At 41.9% G+C, this 8,893-nt stretch overlaps 1 long non-coding RNA gene across 1 annotated transcript; it reads right to left on the bottom strand.

Annotated features, from left to right (window-relative positions):
• Positions 1-7,254: 7,254 nt before the first annotated feature.
• LOC146027080 (uncharacterized) lies at positions 7,255-8,525 on the bottom strand. Its single transcript, XR_014454655.1, has 3 exons — positions 8,499-8,525; positions 8,295-8,408; positions 7,255-7,745 (listed from the first exon to the last, which is right to left on the bottom strand). It is a non-coding gene; the product is annotated as an uncharacterized LOC146027080 (long non-coding RNA).
• Positions 8,526-8,893: the final 368 nt, after the last annotated feature.

Here is an 8,893-nt window from a genome sequence, read left to right as displayed (position 1 = left end):
GAGAGTGATAAACAGCTAGCCAATCAGCTACTACCTGTTATTTTTCAAACACAGCCTGTGACATAGCAGGTAGGAGCTGATTGGCTGGCTGTTTATCACTCTCCCATTTTATCACTTTTGAAGCTTGATACATCTGGCCCAATAGCTGGTATTCAATAACCCTGAAAATGAAACAGGGTTAATTGTCTCGTCAGTGGGCTAATCAATTAGCCAGAAAAAAAGGGATGCATTCCACGGCTTATCGGGCATTTTGTTTAACCTGTCACTGACAGGCAAAGCAACATCTTCAAACACAGCTCTGTTTTCAGATGCAAACAGGGCTTACTAGGATTTCCTAGCAAAAACATACAGGTTTTGCTGAAGCTGTGTTTTCTGGCAAAAATTTTTTTTCAGGCATCCAAATTGGATATCCCAAACAAATAAAAATTGTTGAAACATTGTGTAAAATTGTGAAAAACGTCCCATTAAACGCTTGGCTTTCCCATGGGCGACACCCGACTCCACAGTCCCATGCCACAGGCCCGCATCACTCCTTGCTAGTGGTTCGGCAACTATGCAAGTCACAGAGGGCCAGATTCTATAAGCTTCAAAAGTTATAAAATGGAGAGTGATAAACAGCCAGCCAATCAGCTCCTACCTGCCATGTCACAGACTGTGTTTGAAAAATGTCAGGCAGGAGCTGATTGGCTGGCTGTTTATCACTCTCCATGTTATCACTTTTGAAGCTTATAGAATCTGGCCCAGAGTCCGTTCGCTCAGGGACCCTGCACATGCGCATAACTCATGAGCAGTCAAAAAACAGTGCTCCCCTTGTGAACGTGTGGGTTAACAATGAACCGTCATAAGCCCCTTACATAGTTTCATCACATGTGTACCTGGTGTTATCAGCTCCTGGTTATACTGTAGTTCAGTGGTTCCCAACCTGTGGTACGCGTACCCCTGGGGGTACGCGTCCACCCACTCGGGGGTACGCGGTGGCCCGGCCTGTAATGGCGGCCGCGGCAGTCAGACGCGCCGCCAGCGGAGGAGAGTGCATTGCGCATCTCCCGAAATCCGGGGGTCTAAAAAAAAGCCTCCAGGCTCCCAACCCGCCACAGCCTCTCTGCGCTCCCCCCTCAGTGCGTGCCGCCGTCCCCCGGTGCATGCTGGATGTTGTAGTCATCCCTCCCCGGCTTTTACTTCCTGTTGGCTTGATGTCTGTGGAAGCCGACGGGTTGAGCGGACACGGCGCCAACCTAATCAGCGGCGGTATAGGACCAGCGGGAAGGATGGAAGCAGCACCATCAGCGCTATCAGGTTAGAGTGCACTGCGGGAGGGTACAGGACGCCAGACCTCCGCACCACCGACCTGTATCTGAAACTGTGACTGTGACTTTACCCCCAGCTATCGCTACCCCACCGCCCCCATTGTGCTGCCTGACAGCACAAGTTCTACATATCTGCCTTTAAGGTATCTGTTCTACTGGGACAGGTTAGCAGGGGTGGGGTTGGGTAGGTTACACTTGTACTGAGGATGGCAGCGGGTAGAGAGATATACACACAGGGATACCTTTCTCTCTCCCCCTCTCTCCCCCTCCCCCTCTCTCCCCCTCCCCCTCTCTACCCCACACCCTTCAAATGAGGCCACACCCCTTTTTAGGCCACACAAGGGGGTACTCATAAATGAAAATCCTAATCAAGGGGTACGGGAGACAAAAAAGGTTGGGAACCACTGCTGCAGTTCCTTGTTCTGGCCTGGTGTGTCCATATTGGTAGTGGGGAAAAGTGGTTAAAACAGGGCTGTAAACATACAGTGTTTCAGGTTGTATAATGTTAAATAAGGTTTCCATTTTTTTTTTTTTACAGTACGGTTTTTTTTTGTTACATTACAGTAGTAGAAGCAACTTACACAGATGTGTCCTCATACACCTAGCCTCAGAACATCAAACCATCATGAGATGCATGGTGTGAGTGAGCTGACACATTTCAGGTGGTTTTGGTTTTTTTGTCCATCTAGGATGCATCATGACACTGTGCTGATTAATTTGATACAGTATGTGACACTTGTATATCTGTGAATGACTGAGTCTGTATATGAAGCACAACAAAACTTGGTATGGAAAAAAAGCCATGGCCGCTGCATTGTTGTACTTTATGTACACACTGTATACACATTAAAAGATTCACACATAAGCAGATAAAAAAAACTCATGAAAAACTCATGTCAATCTTGTCAAGTGTCTACTTTTTCATGTCAACCGTTTGACCCAGTTGACCTTTTGACCCTGTAGACCTATTGTCTGTTTATCTAGACCAGTGGTAGCCAACCCTAGCCCTCGAGAGCTACCAACAGTGCACATTTTCCAGACAACCTAGCTGCTGCACAGCTGCACTCATTAATCACTGACACATTTTAAAAGATACACAGATGGAGCTAATTAGCTCACTTGTGATTCTGTTAGGAGACCTGAAAAACATGCACTGTTGGTAGCTCTTGAGGACTAGGGTTGGCTACCCCAGATCTAGACACTGTAGTGTAGATCTATCAACCGGAACCAGTTCCCATGACCATGCCAGAGGAGTGTGGCTACATCTTCAAAATGTATGAAGTGGTGACAGCAGTAGATCTCTCCGGTACCTTCTGTAGTCCCAACCAGTATTTGATCACTAAAGCAGCCGCCATACTGGAAAGTTTCTATGCTGGCTACAAAAAAAATAAAAAAATTAAAAGTACCATGCTCCACAAAGATCCACTTGCTGGAACTTAACCCTTATAGGCTATATTTCACAAAATTTTAAGGAAAGAGAGCAAAAGGGTCACTCCACTCCACTGACGTCAGCTGTCCTCCCCCCGCCCCCGCATCATCAAGGAATTACCATGAGAACGCCAAGCATTTTCCTGGGAATGCCCATGAAACGCTGGGCATTTACATGGGTGAATCCCCCGGCCCACTTCCCCATGCCCGCACTGTTGTGTGCGAGCGCCCATCAAATAAGCTATTCGCTGTAGCTGCTCGCACACAGCACAAACGCGCGGGGTACCGATTAAATTACAATCACCCCCTATGTATGATAAAATATACAATGTACTGTAGGGAGGAATTCAATTAGATGCAGTCATTTACGAATTTACGATTTTGGAAAAAGGTGGTAGCTTCACACAGCCGTGGCTATTCTGTCAGAGTCCTTTTTTCTCACCCGGTAAAATACTCTGTTATCTGGTGTTAATACATAGAAATCAGGATAAAGTCCTGGATTTATGTGTAAACAGGGATTGGACACTTGATAACAAGCTATTTATTGGTGATTTCTTTTCAGGTCTGTTCAGTCTTGAAAATAATTCTCCTGTAGGCCCTGTAGTCATGTATAGTTCCAATCTTTACTAGCATGTACCACATTTTCCTACGTATTCAATGTGATTGCATAAATATCTATGTCTGGAATGATCTACCATTGTCCACCATAGTCAGGGAAGCTTGTGACATTCTGAGACATATCAATAAAAATAAACATGCATCAGATCCTGTAGAACAACTTTAACTGCATTTTTACTAATATTACTTGATGACGTTAACTCATAGCAAGGGATCACTAAGCTAAGTAAACTGAACCCAATATACGTGCATTTTTACTCCGTAGAGAGTAGACCTGTTTGGGTGATATTTTCACCTCTGGTTAACTTCTATTTTTAAGTTATTATATTATCTTTGCAGCTTTCATTAACATTATCATTTTAATTATGTAATTCTGCAAGACCTCTCAACAGCTATGAATGCTCTGTTACTGTACCTGGTCATCTTCATTATTCTCTGGAATTTCATGATATAGGGGCATACCCATGGGCCCTTATTCAGATCTGATTGCAGTACTAAATTGTTCTCAAAATGGGCAAAACCATGTGCACTGCAGGTGGGGCAGATGTAACATGTATGGGGACAGTTAGATTTGTGTGATTTATTTTGTTTCTGTGCAGGGTAAAAACTGGCTGCATTATTTTTACACTGCAATTTAGATTTCAGTTTCAACACACCCCACCCAAATTTGCACATTACATCTGCTTTTTACATCTGCCCCACCTGCAGTGCACATGGTTTTGCCCATTTTGAGAACAAATTTGTACTGCGATCAGATCTGGATAATGGCCATGGTGTGTCCGCTGGCATCGGCAAATGTTATGCGAATGCTGAACAACAGGGGGGACATGGCCCTCATTAAATCCACTCCATTTTAAAAACAGACTGTGCACGGACAGTGTATTTTTATTTGTGATACCTCCTGGGCCGCACATTGGTATCTCAAGCTCCGTAGCACGGTGCAATGTTGGCTAACTTTCCTTATGATTTTTGACTATATAGTCAAAATTGCAAGAAAAGTGAAGCCAAAAATCGCACAGTATACATGCCCCTTTAGATTGCTACATGGTTCAATGGATAAGGTCACTCTATCCATGTTACAGATATCTGTTCTTTAGCTATAACTGTATCTGTACTGTACCGATCTAGGCCTTCTACTGTTCTTCATCTATACCTCTACCTGTACTGTACCATTTTGAGCCTTCTACTGTTCTTCAAATATACCTGTGTCCACAACTTAATCATTGGTGCTATGCTGCATGAAAGCTACTGGAAAGCAGTTAGAAAGTATTAAATGAGTACTAGTAAAGAACCAAACCAAATTTAGGCACTAAGGGTTGTGTTGTGCTATGACATGTACTTTTGCACTATTGTATTCAGTTTTGTGGGATAGATTTTCATGTAGGAGGGGGGCAAACATTTACAAAGAATGATGGGATTAGTTGGTTACATACAGTAGGGGCTATTCCCAGGGGTGTCTTAAGAGAGGAGGAGGCCTGTGTGCAGCCTCCTTGGCCGGGCCTCCTCCTCTCTGCCCAGAGCACCACCGGAAGCAGCACCGGAGCGCTCTAGTGCTCAGACACTACTGCACATGCGCGAACCTCCTCTGTGTTGGACAGTCTGAGAACTAGAGTGCTTAGACTCCACTGTGCATGTGCAGATCACCAGAAAAATGGCTGCCGTTGGGCTCCCGAGCGTAAGTATTACCAAAATTGGTGCAGTGTGCATGGTGTGGGCCTCGCTGGGACTCAGGGGAGCGTGTGCAATGTGCACCATTAATATATACACCACTGGCTGTTCCTCAATTGGAGGTATTTAAATTATGAACACAGCTACATTTATATCAAAATAAGAGACAAAGGGGTAGATATATTAAAGCTTTTAAACCAGACAAGTGGATGTGTTGCCCATAGCAACCTGATTCTGATCATCATTTTCTAGAATGCAACAGAGATATGCTAAACTCTGCTTGATTGCTATGTGGGACACTTTCACTTATCATTTTTAAAATGTTTTAGTAAATGCAATATCACTTCATCCCCAATTTGCAGTACAGGGGTGTAACTCCCAGAAGCCTTGAAGTCTCCTGCCTCCGAGCTCCATGCCCTAAAGGTGTGGTTCACAGTGGGATCCAAGTGTAATCACAGCTCTTCCAATGCAGATTTTAGGTGCACCTGCTGCTGCTGCAGAGTTCATTGGCTCAGTCCCAGAGTCACTGCTAAGACCTGGTATACGGGACAGGACATCTCCTGCAGGGTACTGCTCAGCCTGTGCAGCAGCAATCAATAGAGCACTTACCACTACTGCTGAACTGTGAGATGGGATGGTGATTCAAGCTGGAGACAGCTGAATCTTGTTAAGGAAATTTACTAAGATGGTATATGGATATGAATGTACTCATTTGTACCCATTCAATCACGGTCATGTCCGAAAAACAGTGTTTGGCAAATTTACAGTCTGCTTAATTCGTACAAATTGCCGTTTTATGAATGGCAACTTCATACAAATGTGGTTACGCGAATGAATACACCATGAACAGAACTCAGATGTAATCCACCATACACTTAGTGCAGCAAATTTACTATTGATTAGTATTTCACATCTGCTATGTACAGTATTTTGCCCTAATTTAGACAGTAAACAGTGAGTTACATATGGAAATATGAATTTCAAGCAGACCATGTTTTTCACTCTGGTGCCTCTATCTGCTCCCCTAGCCAGGATTTACAGTGGCATGATGTTAGGGTAGCATTTTATTGCACAACTGGCAAGTCTAATGTTCTGGGTGCGATAGATTGCGCACACATGGTTATTGTATAGCCCCACCAAGGTGGCTATGATTGGGATCTGCTGCTGTTTTCTCCATAACATATGTGCGCAACAAAATCTGCCACATGATGATGATGGATAAGGCAGTCAGCAAGCAGAGGAATTAGTAACATCTGTCGATAGTTGGGGTACTGAACAAGGTAAGCCGGAAAGGCAGCAAGTCATAGACCAGCACTTCAGTGTTGAGTAAATGGTTCCAAATGTGTCGTAATCCTCATTTACCAAATGTAACTTCTACAATAGTGTTAGCTGATGTATGTCAATATTTTTGTGGACCTTTATTGTTGTTTTTTAAACATATGAAAAAAAAAAAGGTTTTCTCTTATACCCCTTTCACACTGCACTTAAATGGTATATTGTCGTTTTTTTTTTTTTTTTTCTTTAATTTTAAAACGTTTAAGGCTGCAGTGGGAAAGCACCAGAGTTCTACACATTTCAGAGCCGGTTTTTATGCAGTTAGAATAACTCTGAAACTGTATTTACTGTAGTAAAAACAACAGACTACAGACCTATGATAGGCTGTCCCCACATTCTGCCTTGAAACGTGTTCAGGGGATTAAACGGGTTGACTGATGTGAATGGTATTTAAACAGTATTTAAAACGGTAATCTACTGCATTGTGAAGGCTCAGACCCGTTTTAAATACCATTTCAAAATACCGGTTTTTAAAACGTGTAGGCAGTGTGAAAGTGGTATTATTATGCTATTATTTATGTCTTAACATGTTTGATAACAAATTAATTATTATAATCATAAAATCTTTTTTGTGGCTAGCTGTTGCAACATATCTTCAAACATGTGTGTTTCATACCTGTTTGACTGAAGACCACACATTTATGAAATTTTAAAACTTTACTTATTATACCTTTAGTACTATAACCATAATGTCAATTACTTTTTCTAAAACAGAATTTATTTTCTGTTTAACACAAGCACAGAGCCATAAGATGTTCAAGTGGCTATTTTTGGCCCATCTGCCCTGTGATGGAGCACTGGTATGTGCTGCTCTCCTCCTGGCCTTGTGGACCTATGAGGGGGAGAGTGGACAGGGGTACTCAAAGTTGGTGGTCTGCTTGAGGATTGGGACCCAGCAGAGGTGCAGCTTTGAGTTTGTACTATGTTAGTCAGTGTAGTGTTCAGCTCCCTAGTGGCACATTTGTGACTCTGCATCAATCATATGATTGCTGTTTGGTTGCTCCCCAATGACTCCATTATTGTCAGGAACCAATTTTGAAATTGTATGGCATTATTTCTGATTTAGAGGTGGTGGTCATCAATGTTCCACACGTGCATTACTAGTCAGTTTGTTAACTGGTAAATCCTGTAGGAATGCTGTGCCAACGTTTTGGTGTTAGCAGTGTGTGCATTCACCACCGTCGGTGCTTCTGGCTGTTTTGACAACAAATTAGTGAGTAATTCTGCCCCAACACCCTGATCTGTGGGTTCCGGACTAACTGCGGTGCTGAAGTAGGCAGGTTAGGAGGTGTTGATAGAGGTGGAGGTACTGTAGTTAGGTTTAGAATAAATGTCTCCTCCTCTCTTGTCCTGGATCAAGCAGCTCCCTTGCTGACATTGCAGTAGTTTCTGTAAATAAGTTATAATTTATTGTGTCCAAAACATACAAGATCAAAATAGAGTCTTTTTTAGTTTATGAATTAATCCTAAGGTGAAAAAATGGCTTAAAAATATATATTGGGACTGTGTTGTTGTTTTGTTGCTGATATAGCCAATCATTAAATATAGTCTTTTTTTTAAATATATGTTTCAGATTAAAATCTCAAGCAATTTTAAAGTAGAGAAAAATCGTTATTTTTAAAAACCACATAAATGAAATCTATAAAAATGTTCAAAGTAATGTTTACCTTTTTTTAAATTGTATAACTTTTTTTTTTACATTTTTGACATTCTATAATAAACACCAAAATGCCTATATTGTGAAGGTCAAGCTGAATGTGTTTACCTTGCAATATTTTTTACATAAAAATTTAGACATACTGACCTTGATTTTAAAAATTAGCTATGTATTTTTTAGTGAAAAAACAGAGCTCCATAAGTCTAAACTAATGTTAAAAGATGGTTGCGTATGTGTTGTATAATATGTTGTGTATTTGTTTTATAGTGATAATAACTCACCTTTCTGTTGTGGAGAGGGTGCTTTGGCCAGGTGTGGTCATGCCAGCAGCTGCTCAGGCAGAAAAGCACGCACTGAAGAAAGCCTTCTTAGTGGCAGGCACTGTTGTGAAGGGCCTAAAAAATATATAGACACAATAATCAAAACAAAACCAAAAACATGTGTTAACACAATTGAAGACAACATTTATCTCTCTTCATTATCACCTGGGGCAGTCTCTGCAGGGGGGTGCTTTCGGAGGGTTTGGGGCCTTTGTGCTGTTGAGATGCAGAAAAGTATTTTAAATACTAATAACAAGACAAAACTGGTACATTATGCGATGACCGTTGGATTCACACACATACTCAGTACACACATATTTATATATACTTGAGAGACAAATCAGTATTTTAGGAGATAAAAATGAAAACCTAAAAAGTTTTGTCAAAATGTGATATCAGTGGCTTCTACAGAGGTTGTTGATTGGGGCACTTCGCCCCTTTCCTTCACTAAGTAACATACTGTAGCTGGTTAATCTGGAAAAAGCAGAAACTACCTTCCCAGCAAAATAATAAATTTTGAGTGACAGGTGAGTAAGGTCATGGAACAAACAAGAGTGGGA

The sequence above is a fragment of the Crinia signifera genome, chromosome 1 (assembly GCF_055691185.1).
Source record: "Crinia signifera chromosome 1, ASM5569118v1, whole genome shotgun sequence".
Classification (NCBI taxonomy): Eukaryota; Metazoa; Chordata; class Amphibia; order Anura; family Myobatrachidae; genus Crinia; species Crinia signifera.
This window is presented reverse-complemented; position numbering and strand designations above follow the sequence as displayed.